The following is a 21885-nucleotide window of genomic DNA, read 5'->3' on the forward strand; positions in this document are numbered from 1 at the left end:
AGAGAATGAACAGGCGAGGTTTCGAGTCGTGGATCTGAAGAAGGGTTCCGGCCTGAAATGTCACTTGTCCATTCTGGGCTCAGCCTGGCCTCAGACTGGAATCAGGAGCAAAACACAAAGTGCTGGAGTAACTCAACACGCCAGGCAGCATCTCTGAAGGGCATGAATAGGGGAACATTTCAAATCAGGTGCTTTGGTCTGAGGCCTCAAATATATTGTAACATGAACCTAATACTTAGGGCGGCACAGTGGCGCAGCGGCAGAGTGGCTGCCTTACAGCGCCAGAGCCCTGGGTTCGATCCTGACAACGGGTGCTGTCTGTGTGGAGTTTGTATGTTCTCCCTGAGACCGTGAGTGTTTCCTCAGGATGCTTCGGTTTCTTCCTACATTCCAAAGGTGTGCAGGGTTGTGGGGTAATTGGCTTCTGTAAGTTGCCCCCAGTGTGTAGGATGAAACTAGTGTGCGAGTGATGCCGTCTCAATGGGCCGAAGGGCCTGTTTCCACGCTGGTATCTCTAAACTAATCATGCTTTGACGAATTTATTCCAGCAATAGGCCGTATCATCCCTTCTTCCAAAGCTTGAAAGAGGGTTAACACAAATCTCAGTAGTACAACATGATCTGTAACCCTCAGCTGAACTAACAGTGCGTGTTTTGACAGTCGACATGATAGATATTCTGCAAAGCTTTCATTGGTTAGGACTGTAACAAGAGTGTAACTAGGATATGTGTTTATCAAACCAAGGCCATGCACTTTATACAAGCGCAATATGATACAAACTGCTACAAACATTTTTATTTTGCTACATCTATTGCAATCCAGTATTAATGCAGGCTTTCTGGACAGGTTTGAAAGGACTCTCTATGCTGCTCATTCCAGCTATCTATCCGCATTTGCAATAGTTTCAAATAACTTCAGAACTAGGTTAAAGAATTTGCTGAGAACTTATCTCGGCAGGAGGGATCTGCGGCAAAAATGTTGATATTTATTCTGCTGGTTCATGGTCATATCTGGCAGAACTAAAATAAAATATAAAGTTTAAAATCTATGTAAACCTCTGTGCCCTAGCAGCAGTTGAAGCAGCAAATGGTAAGTATATTCTGAATGAAATGGAGGCAATATAACAGAAAGGAACAGCAAATCAAAAGTGGAAACGATCAAAACTTTTGCCTGTGCATTAACGCTCAGCTCAGTGTAACACTACTCTAATAAGAGACAGATGTATAAATGGCCTTATCAATCCAATTGGAAAATTATGTAAGATATGAGCAGCAGGTAGAGCCGCTGCCTCGCAGTCCCAGAGACCCGGGTTCAATCCTGACCTCCGGTGCTGTCCGTGCGGAGTTTGCACATTCTCCCTATGACCGCGTGGGTTTCCTCCGGGTGCTCCGGTTTCCTCCCACATCCCACAGACGTGCAACTTTGTTGGTTAATTGGTCTCTGTAAATTGTCCCAAGTGTGTACGGAAAGTGGGATAACATAGAACTAGTGTGAATGGGTGATCGATGGTCCCTGTGGACTCTGTGTGCCGAAGGGCCTGTTTCCATGCTCTACTTTTACAATCAATCAATCAGAGTCAAAATCAATACAGTAAAGAAGGAACCCATTGAGACTGTACCAGCTCCTTGTATAGCAATCCAATCAGCCTCATTCTTCCCTCTTTCCCTGCAAACCATTCTCCCTCAAGTGCTTATCCAGTTCCCCATGAAAGCACCACCTCTCTCTGCCTTGACAGGCAGTGAGCATCAAACGATATCCACTCACTATCTAAAAATATTTTCCTCACCTTCTCCAACCTTGTGCCTTTTCCCCTTGGTCATCGGTGCCGGCTCTGATTTGTTCTGAACCTTTTCATGCCTCTAGTTTCCCCCTCCCCTGACTGCTATGAGGTTGAAGCCAAGATACAGAAAGAAGACATTTATACAATTATACCTACTGCTTTTCTCCAGAGATGCTGCCCGACCCGCTGAGAAACTCCTGTACTTTGTGCCTAACTTACAAACCTGTACGTACGTGTTTGGGGTGTGGGACGAAACCAGGGCATCCGGAGGAAACCCGCGGAGCCATGGAGATCTTGCAACCTCCAGACGGATAACACCCAAGGTCAGGATCAAACCCGGGCCTCGGATGCTGTGAACGGCTCTCCCAGCTGCACCACTGTGCCTCTCCACTGTTGAGCTCACAACCTGTCCTAAGAATAACATTGGTAACTCCCTCCTGCTTTCATACTTTCCAAAGATAGACACAAAATGCTGGAGTAACTCGGCGGGACAGGCAGTATCCCCGGAGAGAAGGAATGGGTGACATTTCGGGTCGAGACCCTCCTTCAGACCTTCTTCATATTTTCCAGCCATCTACTGCAGATACAATTCAATCAGGTTAATCTTGACATTTACGTTTAATATTATGGCTGATACAGCTCTGGTACATGGAAAAACTAAAGAGCCAGAATTCATCCTTAAACCCTGCATAATTGAATGATTCAGTGATTGACCTTCACAGTGTTAAGAGGCAGATGTTTTGACAAGATTATTGCGGTGACTTCTGGTTAACGCAGTTGAATTTTTCAACACTTCAAGTGCAGACTTGTTTCCCTGAGATGATGTTTTGTGAAAATATGATCCGTTTTAAACTGTTGACTAGCCAAGAGGTCATCCCTTGCAGCATTTCTTAAATATGATAGTCAGACTAAATTGCTATTTTGGTTGTAATCTTTAAGATTAATGCAGTAAATAAGTGAAAAACTTCCATTAATATATTACCATCATGACCCTAGTGCTGCAAAGGAATTGACAGGCGATAAAGAGCTATTGAAGTGTAATTCCAGTAAAAATTATATATTTCTCGGTTGTTACAAAGTTGTCCATAAGCCTAGTTCATCAATTGACTTTAGACTTGAGAGATTCAGTGTGGAAACAGGCCTTTCGGCCCACCGAGACCGCGCCGATCAGCGATCACTCTGCTCACTAGCACCACCCGACACACTAGGGACAATTTACACATTCCAGAAGTCAATTAACCTACAAACCTCTACGTCTTTGGAATGTGGGAAGAAGTGGAGCACCCGAAGAAAACCCACAAGGAGAATGCACAAACTCCGTACAGGTAGCACCCATCGTCAGGATCAAACCCGGGTCTCTGGCATTATAAGGCAGCAACTCTACCACTGCATCACTGTGCCGCCCCACAATTGCTAATGTGATAATAATATGTTTAAAGCGTTGTTAGGAGACCAGAGAAAGATTTCGACAGCTCTTCAAAACTGTGTGATGAAATCTTTTATAGGTAACCGAGGAGGCGATCAGAGTCTCCATTTAACCTTGATCACGAGACAGCACCATTGTCAGCGGGGCACTCTCTCAGAAGCAGAGAGACCCCCCCACCCACACCCCTTTCTCCACCCACTCTTTCCTTTGTCGGCCACATTCAGGAGTCACCACATTCCCACTATCTTAAAACCCCCTTTCCACTTCGCCATGACCGCTTCCACCTATATCCTTTCTTCTGGCTTCACATTTCACTCCCTTTCTTTCCTTATCTGACATCCTTTTGTCTTTTCATCTCTGGCCTTAGTCCACCCATCTGCCAATCAACCCCCCTTTCCCACTTTTCCCGTATCCACCTATCACTTGCCAGGCTTTGTCTGGCCCTTATCTATTTTCTAGCTTTCTCGCCCACTACTATGGGTGGTGCAGCACTAGAGTTGCTGCCTTACAGCACCAGAGACCCGGGTTCGATCCTAACTATGGGTGCTGTCTGCACGGAGTTTGTACATTCATCCTGTGACCGCACGGGTTTTCTCCAGGTGCTCCGGTTTTCTCACACACTCCAAAGACGTACAGGTTTGTAGGTTAATTGGCTTACATTAAATCGTAAATCATAAATTACCCCTATTGTGTAGGCCCTGTTTCCACAATGTATCTCTAAAAAGTAAAGTAAAATAAACTACAATTAGTCTGAAAAATGGTCCTGACCCAAAACATCACCTATCCGTGTCTTCCAGAGATGCCGTATGATCCCTTGTGTTACTCCAGCAGTTTCTGTAAGAAACATAGAAACATAGAAAATAGGTACAAGAGTAGGCCATTCAGCCCTTCGAGCCAGCACCGCCATTCAATTTGATCATGGCTGATCATCCAAAATCAGTACCCCCATTCCAGCTTTTTCCCCATGTCCCTTGATTCCCATAGCCCTAAGAGCAAAATCTAACTCTCTCTTGAAAACATCCAGTGAAACGGCCTCCACTGTCTTCTGTGGCAAAGAATTCCACAGATTCACAACACTCTGGGTGAAAACCAGTGCCTACAGTTCCTTGTGTCAGCAGACTTAATGCTCTAGCATGAAAATCTTTATCGGAACTAGAGAAGTCGTTCGATCTGGAATGCTCATTACCATTTCTCTTTCCACAGACGCTGAGGGTTTCCAGCATTTTCTGCTACTGTAACAAATAAACCTGCATTTCTTTTTCACAATTTACATGAACATAAAACATTCTCAATAAGTTCATAAGTTCATAAGACCACAGGAGCAGAATAAGGCCATTCATCCCAGCAAGTGTATTCCGCCATTCATTCCTGGCTGATCTATCTTTCCCTCTCAACCCCTTTCTCCTATCTTCACCCCATAACCCCTGACACCCAAACTAATCAAGAATCGATCTCTGCCTTAAAAATATCCATTGACTTGGCCCTCACAGACTTTTGTAACAAATTTCTGATGTAAGTTAGAGAACATGGCAAAAAATGTGTACAGAGATGCCGACAAGCTGTAGTCAAGCATAGGACCAGATAATCAGTGTCTAGAGATACAACATGGACACAGGTCTTTCGCCCCACCAGGTCCACGTAACGATCGATCACCCGTTCATACCAGTTCTATGTTATCCCACTTTCTCATCCAATCCTTACACACTACAGGGCAATTTACAGAGGCCAACTGACCTTTAAACCAACACATCTTTGTGATGTGGGAGGAAACCGGAGCACCTGGAGAAAACCCACGTGGTATCAAGGAGAACATGCAAAAGGCACACAGACAGCGCCTGAGGTCAGGATCGAACTCGGGTCACCAATGCTGTGAGCCAATAGTTCTACCAGCTGTACAACTGTGCTACCCTAAAATAAAAGTGTATTTTCGCTTCCATTACAAACAAATCACAGAGTGCTGGAGATTTCCCCGGTGTGGGACAAATAAAGGAATATATTATAACTAAGTTAGGCTGCATCACCTGGATGAAATGGGTAAGCAACATTTCGGGTCAGGAGCCTTCTTAAGTTGACCTGACCTGAGTTACTCCAGCACTTTGCGTTTCACTTCTATTAGTTGAACGATAAAAATTAGCTCGGGTGCTAAGAAATTTTTTCTGGAGTTTTGTACATCCCTCTAAGAGAGTAACCTTTGATATTCAGCGTCTCCAACAATGTAACACTCTCAGTACTGCACTGGCGTCCGTGAATACTGTTCTCGAGTGCCTGGAGAGAGGGTGTTCCAACTAGGTCAAAGTTGGTGCTTGGTTGCAGCTTTGAAATTAATGGCCTGAAATATAATGAGCAGGGGACCTGACAACATCTGGATTTGCAAAGAGCCATAGAGAGATACAGCACAAAAACTGAACCTTTGAACGATTGACTTCATGCTAGCTATTAAGCACCCGTTTTGGCACTAATCCTATGCTAACCTATTTTATTTTCCCCACTATCAAACACATAGAGTCACAGAGAGTCAGAGTCATAAAGTGTGGAAACAGGCCCTTTGGCTCAACTTGTCCACACCGACCAACATGCCCCATCTACAATAGTCCCACCTGCCTGCGTTTGGCCCATCTCACTCTAAATCTATCCTATCTTTGTACCTGTCCAAATATTTCTTAAATATTATGATAGTACCTGCCTCAACTCCCTCCTCCGGCAGCTTGTTCCATACACCCACCATCCTTTGTGTGATAAAACTATCCCTCGGATTCTTATTAAAATTCGCCCCCCCCCCCTCATCTCCTGAACTCCAAGGAATACAGTCCTAGCCATCAACCCCTCCCAATAGCTCAGGCCCTCGAGTCCTGGAAACATCCTCATAAATCTTCTCTGCACCATTTCCAGCTTGACATCATCTTCCCAACAACATGGAGCCCAAAACTGAACACAATACTCTAGATGTAACCTCACCAATGTCTTATATAATTGCAACACGACCCCTCAACTTCTCTACTCAACTGACTGATGAAAGCCTTTTTGGCCACCCTATCTACCTGTGACGCTACTTTCAAGGAATCATACATACACACTGATGGCAATTTATAGTGGCCAATTACTCTACCGACCCACACTTGTTGATCAAAACACAAAGTGCTGGAGGAACTCAGTGGTCAGGCAGAATCTGTGGAAGGAATGAAACGATGATGCGTTGGGTCAGGATCCTTCTTCAGGCTGATAGGACCGGGCGGCGAGAAAGCTGGAGAAGAGATGTGGGGGGCGGGTCAAGGCCCTGGCTAATACTGGCTAATTATCGTGTGATATTTTGCTCTGTTAAAAGCCCACTATAATTGGGAGGTATTGATATGATTGCTGTAAATGCTTAGTTTTAGAGATTCATCGGTGAAAGCAGGCCCTTCAGCCCATCGAGTCTGCGCCAGCCAGCAATCACTCTAGCATACATAACTATCTTGACTACACATCTTCCCACCCGGTCCCCTGCAAAAAGTCTATCCCCTACTCCCAATTCCTCCGTCTACGTCACATCTGCGCCCGGGATGAGGTGTTTCACAAGAAGAGATGTCCTCATTCTTTAGGAAACGGGGCTTCCCCTCTTCCATTATAGATGAGGCTCTCACTAGGGCCTCCTCTATATCCCGCAGCTCTGCTCTTGCTCCCCCTCGCCCCATTCGTAACAAGGATAGAATCCCCCTTGTCCTCACCTTCCACCCCATCAGCCAGCGTATACAACATATTATCCTCCAACATTTCCGCCACCTCCAACGGGATCCCACTACTGGCCACATCTTCCCATCCCCTCCCCTTTCTGCTTTCCACAGAGACCATTCCATCCGTAACTCCCTGGTCCACTCGCCCCTTCCCACCCAAATCACCCCCTCCCCGGGTACTTTCCCCAGCAACCGCAGGAGATGCAACACCTGTCCCTTTAACTCCCCCCTCGACTCCATCCAAGGACCCAAACAGTCTTTCCAGGTGAGGCAGAGGTTCACCTGCACCTCCTCCAACCTCATCTATTGTATCCGCTGTTCCAGATGTCAACTTCTCTGCATCGGGAGACCAAACGCAGTCTCGGCGATCTTTACGCTCAACACCATCGCTAAGTCCGCCTTAGCAAACCTGATCTCCCGGTGGCTGAGCACTTCAACTCCCCCTCCCACGCCCAGTCTGACCTTTCTGTCATGGGCCTCCTCCATTGTTATAGTGAGACCCACCGCAAATTGGAGGAACAGCACCTCATATTTCACTTGGGCAGCTTACATCCCAGCGGTATTAACATCGACTCCTCTAACTTTAGATAGCTCCTCTAACCCTCTCTTCCCAACCCCCTTCCCAGTTCTCCCACTGTTTTCCTGTCTCCAACTACACCCTTTCTTTGTCCCGCCCCTTCCCCTGACATCAGTATGAAGAAGGGTCTCGACCCGAAACATCACCCATTCCTTCTCTCCTGAGATGCTGCCTGACCCGCTGAGTTACTCCAGCATTTTGTGAAACTCTAACATACATGAACTCTGTGCTACACAGTAGGGATAATTTTTGCAGAAGCCAATTAACCTACAAACCTGCACGTTTTTGTAATATGGGAGGAAACCAGAGCACCCAGAGGAAACCCATAAGGTCACAGGGAGAACATACAAACTCCGCACAGCCAGCACCCGAGGTCAGAATCGAACCCGGGTCTCTGGCGCTGTGCGATATCAACTCTACTGCTGCGCCACTGTGCCTGCTGTACTTGGTGTTTGTTTAGAGTTGAAGATAGACACAAAATGTTGGAGTAACTCAGCGGGTCAGGCAGCATCACTGGAAAAAAGGAAAAGGTGGTGTTTCGGGTCGAGACCCTTCTTCAGACCATCACTTTGAGCGAACTAAGCATCCAATTCTTAAATACATTTAAAATTGGGTATAAACAGAACACACTGAAGAAGAGTCTCGACTCGAAACGTCACCCATTCCTTCTCTCCAGAGAAGCTGCCTGTCCCGCTGAGCTCCTCCAGCTTTTGGTGTCACTCCGCAAGACAATAATCGTTACACATCTTGCATTTTGCTACATTGTCAAGCAAGCATCACAACAGGACGATTTAGGGAGTGATTTGAGTGGGGGGCATGCAGTTTTCTTGTTCCCTGATGGAAGTAGGAAAACAAGTTGGACACGAGTCAACGTAGGATTGTCTGGCACACCTCAAGGCAACTGGTTACAGAGCAGGGTTTGGCAGACAGCCTGGAAGGTCACATGTACACTCTCTCAGCTTGAGTCTGAAAAACGAGGAGGTGGGAGCCTGCAATACTGTGCATCAGCGAATAGAAAATACATTTTCAACCAGAAAGAATGCGCATTACTGCTTATTGTAAAACAATGCACAATCATTCATCAGTCCCATGCACAGAGAATGATTAACGGGCTTTATTCAGGTTTCAACTCAAGGACGGTGGAACTTGGAAACAGCGGGGCTTTTAAAATCCTCAGAAGTATGGGCAAATTCCGATGGGGAGGTCAAGCACATGGCTTTTAAAAATAAACAAGCAAATATTGCGGCCAGGATTTCTCCCGGGCTCATATCGGCAGACTTCAGATGCATCGGAGCACTTTCACAAAGGGCTTGTTCATAATTGCAGGAAGGTGCTTGGTGTTTGCAGCCGAAGGACTTTCATCCACACAAGGCACCTGTGGCACATCAAACGGCCCCAAGTACAAAGAACCATCTGGTTGCTGCTAAACGTGCACAGGAACTCAAAGTGCCTTATTATTTCTTGCCATTGCTGAGCCCAAGCGAGCTGGATGTGTGAAACGAGAAACTGCTAATGAGGTTCCCAGCTTGTTTGGCCAGAATACTTGGAAGCAGTAGTCTTGCTAAATGTTGACTAATTGATTACACAGCAATAGACCATTCATTGGAAATGCCAGTGAGCGCAATTAACAGCATTTAAAATTGGACAGTCTGTGGAGAGGGAAGAAGGGTTAACATTTCAAGTTAAAAGCAGAAAATGATGGAAGAAAATAGGTCGGGCAGCATCTGCGGACAGGGTCTCAAACCTGAAATGGTAACTTAATCTCAGTTTAGTTTAGCGATACAGCATGGAAACAGGCCCTTCGGCCTATCGAGTCGACGCCGACCAGCAATCACCCGTACACTAGTTCCATCCTACACTCTCGGGGCAATTTACAGAAGCCAATTAACCTACAAAGCTGCACGTGTTTGGAGGGTGGGAGGAAACCGGAGCACCAAGAGACAACTCAAGCGATGACAGGGAGAATGTACAAACTCTTTACAGACAGCACCCCCCATGGTCAGAATCGAACCCAGATCTCTGGTGCTGTAAGACAGCAACTCTCCCGCTCTCATTAGAAGGATGAGGGGGGATCTTATTGAAACATATAAGATAATTAGGGGATTGGACACATTAGAGGCAGGAAACATGTTCCCAATGTTGGGGGAGTCCAGAACAAGGGGCCACAGTTTAAGAATAAGGGGTAGGCCATTTAGAACGGAGATGAGGAAGAACTTTTTCAGTCAGAGAGTGGTGAAGGTGTGGAATTCTCTGCCTCAGAAGGCAGTGGAGGCCAGTTCGTTGGATGCTTTCAAGAGAGAGCTGGATAGAGCTCTTAAGTATAGCAGAGTGAGGGGGTATGGGGAAAAGGCAGGAACAGGGTACTGATTGAGAGTGATCAGCCATGATCGCATTGAATGGCGGTGCTGGCTCGAAGGGCTGAATGGCCTACTCCTGCACCTATTGTCTATTGTCTATTGTCTATTGTCTATTGTCTGCCACTGTGCCACCCCCTGTTTCCCCTTTCACAGAAACGGCTTGACCTGTGGAGTTTTTTCAACATTTTTTGTTTGGATTTCAGATTTCAAGAAGTGCAGTTTTGAGTCTTATTCAATTCTCAACCTTTAATGCTCAATCGCATTCCCATTCCAGAACAAAGTCCTGAAATGTAGCAAAAAAGATTTGGAATGTCTGTCTGAAGAAGGGTCTCGACCCGAAAAGTCACCTATTCCTTTTCTCCAGAGATGTGGTCAGACCCATTGATTTACTCCAGTTTTTGTGTCTAAAAAGGTTTGGACTATGGGCAGTACCTGCATCTCCACTTTACCATCCCATCTTTAATCGTCTGAAGGTAGCCATTTGTCATTTGTCATATACATTCAGCTGTGGTGTGTTCTCCCTGTCTGAAATTAGGTTCAATTGATATCTATACTTCTCCTGCCATCATTGGGCCATTGTGGGCTCCACCCTTCCTGATGTCATCTGTTGCCGGCCCTGATTTGTTCAGGCCTTTGCTCGCCTCCAGTTGTTTCCCCACTTCCCCTCCCACTTCTACTTCCAGTCTGAAGAAGGGTTCTGACTCAAAATGCCACCTACTCCACTTCTCCAGAGATGCTGCCTGACCCGGGCATTTTGTGTCTATCTATGCTATTGTAATTGAGTAACAGTGTACACCACGTGTATAAGCTGCGTTATTGTGCCTTTGGCATAAGTAATTGAGGATGAATTTCTAGCTCTGAGCCTATTCTCGGCATTATTCCCTCGGTGTAGTTAGGATTAAGGACCTGGTTTGGAAAATCGTGACATTTCTGTTCTTTAAATTAAGTTGGCCTCCTCATAACTTTGAACTGGATCCAACTCCTTTGTTTTTCTCATTGTGCCGTTGTAGCTGTTCCCTGACAATCTCTCGGGTCGCATTGTGTGCTCGCTGCAACCAAGCATGGACAAAGGCCCCTTCCCTGCTAAATTGCCGCAGGGCTCCAAAAAATTGCAGCATTTGGCACGTGCACACCGTGAATGGCCTCCTCCTGCACCTATTGTCTATAATGAACAGTAGCAAAGCACAGAAGGCCCTGCAAATTACACACTTCAGAGCAGCACGAGGGAACTGCACAGTTGGAGCCAGTGATAAGGCAGTGGTGATAGACACAAAGTGCTGGAGTAACTTAATGGGTCAGGCAGCATCTCTGGAGAGAAAGGATGGGTGACGTTTCGGGTCCGAACCCTTTTTTGGACCAGCATCTGCAGTTCCTTCCTACGCATTATGCAGTGGTGATTGTGTAATTTTAACTGACAAATTTGTTTTTCCAAGAGTAGCACTATAAACAACAGTATTAACATTATTATCAATGAATGTAACTATCCCTTATCACTCAGGCTAAGATGGCCTATCACCAGACCATCCATAGCAACATGCATGAAGGAAATCAATTTAAAGGAAAAAGTTGAACTTCAAAAAGAAGTTGAACGTACAATGACAGGGCGGCACAGTGTCGCAGCGGTAGAGTTGCTGCTTTACAGCGAATGCAGCGCCGGAGACTCAGGTTCGATCCTGACTACGGGTGCTGTACTGTAAGGAGTTTGTGCGTTCTCCCCGTGACCTGCGTGGGTTTTCTCCGAGATCTTCGGTTTCCTCCCACACTCCAAAGACGTACAGGTATGTAGGTTAATTGACTGGGTAAATGTAAAAATTGTCCCTAGTGTGTGTAGGATAGTGTTAATGTACGGGGATCACTGGGCGGTGCGGACTTGGTGGGCCGAAAAGGCCTGTTTCCGCGCTGTATCTGAAATATGAAAATAAAAATAAAATATAGTTGCTGCTTTGCAGTGCCAGAGACCCGGGTTCAATCCTGACCTCGGGTGCTGTCTGTACGGAGTTTGTACATTATCCCTGTGACTGTGTGGGTTTGCTCTGGGTGCTCCGGTTTCCTCCCACACTCCAAAGTTGTAGAGGTTTGTAGGCTAATTGGCTTCTGTAAAATTGTCCCAGGCATGCAGGATGGAACTAGTGCACAGGTGGTTGCTGGTCGGCGTGGATGTGGTGGGCCGAAGGTCCTGTTTACACGCTATATCTGTCAAACCTAAACTAAGTCCATCCATAGAAACATGCATGAAGGAAATCAATTTAAAAGAAAAGAAAACAATAATGTCCTTTTTTTCATCATAAACTTGAGGCTAGATTTGAATCCAATGTCATGCTGCCTGTCCTCTTACAACTGGTATCACTCTCTGCGCATCTCGGGAGTGTAGTTAAACATGTATGGACTGTACAACTGAGGTTCACCTAGATTATTCACTGGGTTATACCTAAGAAATGGAATAGCATCCAAATCATGTCTGTGAGGGTGATTTATTCCACAGAGTAGTGGGGAAAAATACCTCCATATTATTAATATTTGCAATGTGGTAGTAGAAACTGTGGATTTAGGAGGTGTTGTCAGAGTAACCCCAAACAGGTAACACCAATGCATTTTGCAGATGGCTCATTCTGCAGCAATGGTGCGAAGGAATGCAGAGGAGATGCATCTTGAGGCTGGTAGATGGGTTACCAGTCCAGCATGTGGCTTTGTCCTACATGCTGTCAGCCATCTCAAGGGTTGACAGAGAACATAGAACGTACAGCACAAGAACGGGCTCTTCTGCCCAAATTCTTTTGATGGTGAACATGATGCCAAGTTAAAGTAATCTCCTCCTCTGCCTGCACTTGATCCACATCCCTCCATTCCCTACATTTCCATGTGTCTATCTAAAAGCCTCTAAACCTCCCCTGTCATATTTGCTTCCTCCACCACCCATTACAGTGCATTCCAAGCACCCACGACTCTCTCTGTAAAAAAAAACTTGCCCGACACATCTCCCTTAAACATTTCCTCTCTTACCTTAAAGCTATGCTCTCTCGTCTTTCACATCTCCACCTTCGGAAAAAGGGTTCTGACTGTCCACCCTAGCTATGCCTCTCATCATTTTATACACTTCTATCAGATCACCCCCTCAACCCAGGTCGTTCCTGAGAAGACAATCCAAGTGTGTCCAACCTCCCTTTTTAGCTAATATCACATCATCCCAGCTGCATTCTGGTAAACATCCTAAATGATTTACGTGCTTACCTAAAAGCCTCTTAACTGTCCCTATTGTATCTGCCTCCACCATCACCCCTGGAAGCTCATTCCAGGCACACATCAGATATAAACCCACTGACTTGCACAGCTATCTGGACTACACTTCTTCCCACCCGGTCCCCTGCAAAATGTCTATCCCCTACTCCCAATTCCTCCGTCTATGCCGCATCTGCGCCCAGGATGAGATGTTTCACACTAGGGCTTCAGAGATGTCCTCGTTCTTCAGGAAACGGGGCTTCCCCTCCTCCATTATAGATGAGGCTCTCACTAGGGTCTCTTCTACATCCCGCAACACCACTCTTGCTCCCCCTCCCCCCACTCGCAACAAGGACAGAATCCCCCCCTCGTTCTCACCTTCCACCCCACCAGCCAGCGGATCCAACGAATCATCCACCAACATTTCCGTCACCTACAACGGGACCCCACCACTGGCCATATCTTCCCATCCCCTCCCCTCTCTGCGTTCCGCAGAGAACGTTCCCTCCGTAACTCCCTGGTCCACTCGTCCCTTCCTACCCAAACCACCCCAACCCCGGGCACTTTCCCCTGCAACCGCACGAGATGCAACACCTGTCCCTTTACCTCCCCCCTCAACTCCATCCAAGGACCCAAACAGTCTTTCCAGGTGAGACAAAGGTTCACCTGCACCTCCTCCAACCTCATCTATTGCATCCGCTACTCTAGATGTCAACTTATTTACATCGGCGAAACCAAGCGCAGGCTGGGCGATCGCTTCGCTGAACAACTGCGCTCGGTCCGCGTTGGCCAAACTGGTCTCCCGGTGGCCGAGCACTTCAACTCCCCCTCCCATTCCCAATCTGACCTTTCTGTCATGGGCCTCCTCCAGTGCCATAGTGAGGCCCACCGGAAATTGGAGGAACAGCACCTCATATTTCGCCTGGGCAGTTTGCAGCCCAGTGGTATGAACATCGACTTCTCCAACTTTAATTAGTTCCTCTGTCCCTCCCGTCCCCTCCTCCTTCCCAGATCTCCCTCTATCTTCCTGTCTCCACCTATATCGTTCCTTTGTCCCGCCCCCCTGACATCAGTCTGAACATCACCCATTCCTTCTCTCCCGAGATGGTGCCTGACCTGCTGAGTTACTCCAGCATTTTGTGAATAAACACATCAGATTCTCTGTGTAAAACACTTTCCCTGCACATTTCCCTTAAGCTTTCCCCTTCTCGCATTAAAACAATGCTGTCCAGCCCTTAACATTGCCTCCTGGGAAAATATGTTCTGACTGTCTACTCTTTCTGTGCCTCTCATAATTTTATAAAATTCTATCAGGTCTCGGCTTAGCCCACCTCCAGAGAAAACAAGCCAAGTTTCTCCAACCCCTCCTTCCAGCTAATACCTTCTAATTTAGTTTAGTTTAATTTAGAGATACAGCGCGGAGAAAGGCCCTTCGGCCCACCGAATCCGTGCCGATCAGCAGTCCCCATACACTAGCACTATCCTGCACACTAGCGACAATTTACAATCTTTTCCGAAGCCAATTAACCTACGCCTTTGGAATGTGGAAGGAAACCAGAGCACCTGGGGAAAACCCACGCGATCACAAGGAGAATGTACAAACTGTGTGTAGATAGCGTCCATTGTCAGGATTGAACCCGAGTCTCTGGTTCTGTGAGGCAGCAGCTCTACCACTGTGCCACCCTGCCACCCTGCCAGAATTCAGGTAAACCTCTTCTGCACCTTCTCCAAAGCCTCTTTGCATCCTTCCTGCTGGGCGACCAGAACAGCACGCAATGTTTGGAGCTGATCTCATGCAGAATAGTGCAGATGATTCTACCATGCGTCTTGCAAGTGTATACAAACTCAGAGGTGAGTAGGTTCAGTTTTAAGTAACTGCTTGGCTTCAGAGGTCCATGTCACATGGGAAATAAAGATGTCCAAATTGAGGTATACGATCTAAGATAATTAACGTTCATATTCAAACAGAATCTGTCGTCAAGGCAACTTATCACATCTGGTGCAGAGACAGCACCAGAACACACAATTGCCACTTTTTTTTTTCCTGAAACATGGTTTATCTAAAGCATATTTAGTTGTGACATTGAGTTTCAATAACAATCAACTTGGACCTATTTGGGTTTATTTGTGCTTCAGAGGTTGCCTTTGGTGTATCTGGCTTTGTCTGTGTTCTCCACATGCTACCTATAAACATATAAAATCTAGTTACAATGATGAATAGAAATGTGAAAATACTTAAAGCACACTTTTTTGGATTAGCTTCATCCCTTCCTGCTCCTCCCTTTCCGAGTTAGTCCAGCAAAAGACCTCATCCCAGTTGCGGGATGTGAAAACAAGAGCAAAGCTCTGAGGTTTTAGCTTGGCTCGTTGGAAAGCCATTTTAACTCTAAGTCAAAAAAATTTGAGCTCAAACCTGTTCCCAGATTTAAAAAAATAGCTTTTCTGTGAAAGCCTGAGAGAAATTTCAGATGTGAGGCCAGAAATAGTATTACCTGCTGGTCCAAGAGTTTGCTATTGGTAAAGAAAAGGAAAGGAAAATAAACGCTGGAGTAACACAGCGGGTCAGGCAGCATCTCTGGTGAACATGGATAGGTGACATTTCAGGTCAGTATCCTTCGTCAGACTGATTCCTGTGGAAGGGAGGGAGGACGTAGGATGAGAGGGGGGAGGCAGGATAAATCATTGCAAGTAATAGGTGTATATGGGTGCGGGATTTTTTTTCTCAGCAGACGGTTGGACAAAAGCCAGAGATGAAAAGACAAAAGGTGTGAGGTAAAAGGTTGAGGAGTAGCAGATTGTGAAGCTAGAGGAAGGAATGTAGGTGAAAGGAGAAGAGAGCGGGGCGAAAAAGGTGTGAATGCACGAGGGGCTTGGGGAGATAGAGAGGGGATGGGAGACAGGTGATGGAGAAGGGGAGGGGAGGGTTTTAGTTCTTTGTTTCTACAGTTTGATATCGATATTGGTTTAGAATTGCCAAGTATACTAAGATACAGTGACTTGTTAAAAAGCCTGTAGGGAAAGGTTGAGTAGGCTGACTCTATGGAGCGCAGGAGGATGAGGTGTGATTTTATAGAGGTGTACAAAATCATGAGAGGAATAGATTGGGTCGATGCACAGTCTCTTGCCCAGAACAGGTGAATCGAGGACCAGAGGACATATGTTTAAAGTCTGAAGAAGGGTCTCGACCCGAAACGTCACCCATTCCTTCTCTCCCGAGATGCTGCCTGACCTGCTGAGTTACTCCAGCATTTTGTGAATAAAAACCTTCGATTTGTACCAGCATCTGCAGTTATCTTCTTATACTGTTTAAAGTGAATGGTGAGAAGGCAGGAATGGGGTACTGATTGTGAATGATCAGCCATGATCACATTGAATGTGATCATAGCTACTCGTGCACCTATTGTCTATTGTCTATTGTCTATTGAAGGGGAAAAGATTTAACAGGAGTCTGTGGGGTAACTTTTTCACACAAAGTTGGTGGGTGTACGGAACAAGCTGCCAGAGGAGGTAGCTGAGGCAGGGACTATCCCAACATTTAAGAAACAGTTAGACAGGTATATGGATAGGACAAGTTTGGAGGGATATGGACCAAACACGGACTGGTGGGACTAGTGTAACTGGGACATGTGGACAAGTTGGATGGAAGGGCCTCTTCCCCCACTGTATCACTCTATGACTCTGGGACCCATCCCATTTCGTTCTCAGACTAAAACTGTCCATTTAACACATTAGATTTTTCAGATCTTTCGAAGTGCAAATTAGTTGGAGTTCAAAGTAATTCGTTGGATCTTAAGCATCTTGATCTGTTCCTGACAGACATGGTGATAACTTATTCATGCGCACGTCTCGTTTTATTAATTACAGTGGGAAGCCTGAAACTGAACTTCGAAATGAAATCCTCTTCAGCTATCCCACTGAAGCGTTTAAAAAAAGGCACAAGTAGCTCAGCACGGTAGCGCAGCGGTAGAGTTGCTGCTTTACAGCGAATGCAGCGCCAGAGACTCAGGTTCGATCCTGACTACGGGTGCTGCACTGTAAGGAGTTTGTACGTTCTCCCCGTGACCTGCGTGGGTTTTCTCCGAGATCTTCGGTTTCCTCCCACACTCCAAAGACGTACAGGTATGTAGGTTAATTGGCTGGGTAAATGTAAAAATTGTCCCTAGTGGGTGTAGGATAGTGTTAATGTGTGGGGATCGCTGGGCGGCACGGACTTGGAGGGCCGAAAAGGCCTGTTTCCGGCTGTACATATATGATATGATATGATATGATATGATATGATATGATAGCTCAACAAAGAGTCCAAATTTAGACCATAGTATTAAATACTTTGTATTTTGTGTACTTTGTGACTTTACTTTCAGGCATCCGAATCTTATGAGTGAGCATGCCAATGCAGTAACTTATTTTGGTGAAGGACTTCAGGGGCAGCACAGTGGCGCAGTGGTAGAGTTGCTGCCTTACAGCGCCAGAGTCCCGGGCTCGTTCCTGACTAAAGGTGCTGTCTGTATGGAGTTTGTACGTTCTCCCTGTGATCACCTGGGTTTTCTCTGGGTGCTCCGGTTTCCACCCACACTCCAAAGACGTACAGGTTTGTAAAATTGTAAATTGTCCCTCGTGTGTGGCATAGTGCTGGTGTGTGGGGTGATCGTTGGTCGGCGCGGACCCGGTGGGAAACAGGGCCTGTTTCCGCACGGTATCTCTAAAGCCTGAAGAATGGCAACAACAATTTTCTTTGAAGTCATTGTTAACTTTTACTAATTGTTCATGCAGTCAATCTTAGATAAGAATCTCTTAAAGTGTACATGAATGATGTGGAGTATTTATATCAGAAGAATATGGCATCGATGGCGCAGCGGTAGAGTTGCTGCCTTACAGCGAATGCAGCGCCGGAGACTCAGGTTCGATCCTGACTATGGGCGCCGTCTGTACGGAGTTTGTACGTTCTCCCCGTGACCTGCGTAGGTTTTCTCCGAGATCTTCGGTTTCCTCCCACACTCCAAAGACGTACAGGTATGTAGGTTAATTGACTGGGTAAATGTAAAAATTGTCCCTAGTGTGTGTAGGATAGTGTTAATGTGCGGGGATCGCTGGGTGGCGTGGACTCGGTGGGCCGAAGGGCCTGTTTCCGCGCTGTATCTCTAAATCTAAAAAAAAAAAAAAAATCTAAATCGATTAAATTTTGCCAGGAGGTCCTCAAGTCAAGTTGAGTTTATTGTCATATGCAAAACACAAAGCGATGGACAGGCGATGTTTCGGATCTGGAGTTCTCAGACTGCACAAGATATGCACAAGTTTATTGTCATACGCACAACCACATCGAGGTGCACAGGCACATAGAAGCAGACAACACACAAAGCGGAAGCACAAGAGATTGCAGATTAGTTTAGTTTAGCTTAGAGATACAATGGGGAAACAGGCCCTTCGGCCCACTGAGTCCACACTGACCAGTGATCACACGATACACGAGCACAAATTCTCACTAAGAAAATACATTGGTCTGCATTATCTTGAGTTCCTGCATAGCAGGTGAGTTACTCCGACACTTGTCCTTTATTTGCTGTGTAGATTAATTTTAATTAATTCTATGAATCTATATTCGTGTTCCTGGCACTATGTTATCAAGGCCATTGCACCTGAAGCATAACCTCCTCACCACTGTGTGTACCAACATTGTTGTGTTAATCTCCAAAAATATATAGGTATAACAAAATGCTGGAGTAACTCAGCGGGTCTCCAAAAATATATAGATATATTGAGCAGCTTTTATTCTGTAGCCATATTGAATTAGACAAACAGTGATTAAAATTGAAGTTCGCCATGCTAGACATCTATATACTAAAACTCTCGTTTGTTATCTTGTTTGTGACTGAACTTCAGCCAAAACGGTACACGATAGCGCGACAATTTTAGGCCCACCTTACTCGCCATTGTCACTTTAGTGATAATGCGAGTAGTTTTATTGAAATCGGTCTTATATTTTTAAAGTTATTCACATTTTAAAGTTTAATACGAGGGGAGGGGGAGGGAGGGGGGAAGGGGAGAGTGGGGGAGAAGGGAGAGGGGAGGGGGGGGTTGAGGAGAGAGGGGAGAGGGGGAGGACAGGGTGCTGCACCAATGCAGGAGAGGTTTGGGCCCAACGGGTCCACTTGGTCTAGTTAATTTTTATTAGTCAGGTCCACTCACCATTTTCACTGACTTTTGTCTTGTGCCCAATGCTAATAATTGCCTCATGCTAATATAAATAAGAGTTTGTCATTTGCATTCCATTGCAGTTAAATGTAGTACATTTTACACAGAAATTATTACTGGGGTCTTCTCCAAAGTTTTAAATTGCTTTCTTACATTTAAATCAGAGTATGTGAGGAGAAATGTGACTTAGAGCTATGGCATATAAATTAAATATTAAAGGCATGATCAATATTTTATCAGAAATGATGGTATTTATGGACATTATGCGTTTATAAGAAGGATCCAGCCCCAAAATATGAGTCTGAAGAGGGGTCCCGATCTGAAAAGACACCTATCCATGCTCTTGAGAGATGCTGCCTGACCCGCTGAGTTTAGTTTGGGGAGATACAGTGTGGAACAGGTTCTTTGTCCCACCCGAGTCCACCCGATCATTGATCACCCGTACGCTAGTTCTATGTGATTCCACTTTCGCATTCTACACACTGGAGACAATTCACGAAAACCAATTAACCAATAAACCTGCACGTCTTTGGAAATAACAAATTCTGCACAGACAGCACCCGTAGTCAGGATTAAACCTGGGTCTCTGGTGCTGTGAGGCAGCAGCTTCATCGCTGCTCCACTGTGCCGCCCCCTGGAGATACTCCAGCACTTTTTGTCTTCTTTTGGAAGATAGCATCTGCAGTTCCTTGTTTCTACATTCATGGCCTGTTTTTGCTGTTGACATTAATCAATCATTATTGTCAATCTATTATGTTGCTGATACTCTAACTGAGGGGCTAACGCACCCCAGAGACTCAGTATCACTTTAATTCAGTCACTAGATGGGGGGCAATGGATCAATGTTCCCATTGTGTTCCCTGTGACTGCCCCGTTAACCAGGCTCACCTGACCTGCTGAGTTACTCCAGCATTTGTGTCCTTTTTGTGCAAATCAGTATCTGCAGTGCCTTGTATTTACATATTATCTTGTTATTATCACATTGCTTGAGGGAGCTATCTGTGTGTAAATTGTCTAATGTGGCTCCTACAATAATTAGGCAATAACTACAATCAGGGCGGCACGGCGGTGTAGTGGTAGAGCTACTGCCTTACAGCGCCAGAGACCTGGGTTTGATCCTGACTATGGGTGCTTGTCTGCACGGAGTTTGTACATTCTCCCCTTGACGTGCTTGGGTTTTCTCTTCGGTTACCTCCCACACACCAAAGACATACAGGTCTGTAGGTTATTTGACTTGGTAGAAAATGTATAAATGTACAAATGTCCCTCGTGTGTGTAGGGTAGTGTTAATGTGCACAGATTGCTGGGCGGTGCGGACTCGGTGGGCCAAAGGGCCTGTTTCCGCGCCACATCTCTAAACTAAAAACTAAACTAAACAAAAATTAAAATTCAAAAGTTGTTAGTTGATTGCGAAATGTACTGAGGTATGCTGAGACTTTGGGAGCCACCATATACATTGAAGCCCTAACTTTCTCTGTTGTTTGGGACATCTTTGGATCTCCTTGCTGGCCAGAAAGGTCTGCAGTGGGAGCCTCGCCAGGGCATCGGGACAGGTCCTTTGGTCCAGACCACCAAGTGACACTCGCCCCTGCTCCAGCCCAGACCACAGGAAATGGACAAACACCCAAACAGTGTTCACAAGAAGCTGCCACCCACTGCTGTCAGAGAACTTGGAAGAAAGGATCGTTAATAAAAAGCAGGTTTCAATCGCCAATTCCATCTGCCAGGCACAATGCCACAAAACCGTTTGCTGTAATTCCCAAATGATGCAGAGAAGAGAGAAGTCAGAGACTGACTACATGGTTTCACATGCCATTCTCTAAGCTGTTATCCAGCCAGCTCTGGGTCTGTAATACATTTGGATTTTGGACCAATTTTCAACTTGAATGTAAACTAACCAGTGCATTTGATTCCATTGGACTCTGTAATTGCACATCCAGATGCTGGGTTGAAATAAGAGTAATATCACTTCTCCAGAAAATGGATTCCTTCCATGTTACAGTTTGACAGCCAGAAACTTTTTTCCCAGGGTGGAGATGTCAAAGACTTTAAGTGCCGATGTTTAAGGTGAAAGGGGCAAAGTTTAAAGGAGATTTGCAGGGCATGTTTTTTACATAGATTTCGGAGGGTCTGGAACACCCTACCAGCGTGATGATGGAGGCAGATATGCTCATGACGCTTAAGAGGCTTTTAGATAGGCCTATTTATATACAGGGAATGGAGGGGTATGGATCATGAGATTAGTTTATCTTGGCATCATATTTGGCACAGACACCGTGGGCCAAATATGATGGCCCCAGTGTTCCTGTGCTGTATGTTGTATCTCCCTTTGTGCAAAGGTGGGCGAAAATGACCTAAGAACTGTAAACTGTATAAAATAGCAAATATCCCAGTGACCAGTTGCCTCCAATTGCTTCTTGCAGGTGTCATGAGGCATAATAATAGTTTGTCATTCTAATGCTTTAGTCCATGTACTTGCATCACCAAAGCAGCTACAGTCATCTGCCCTGCAACATTCAATATCCAGGGATGTGGATAGATTCTTCATTCATGGAGGCAATTGTGCGGTGTGGGGGGAGAGGGGGTATGCCTAAATTGGATTGTGATGTGCCGCCACTCCTGAGTGGCTA

This window comes from Rhinoraja longicauda, chromosome 22 (genome assembly GCF_053455715.1).
Source record: "Rhinoraja longicauda isolate Sanriku21f chromosome 22, sRhiLon1.1, whole genome shotgun sequence".
Taxonomy (NCBI): domain Eukaryota; kingdom Metazoa; phylum Chordata; class Chondrichthyes; order Rajiformes; family Arhynchobatidae; genus Rhinoraja; species Rhinoraja longicauda.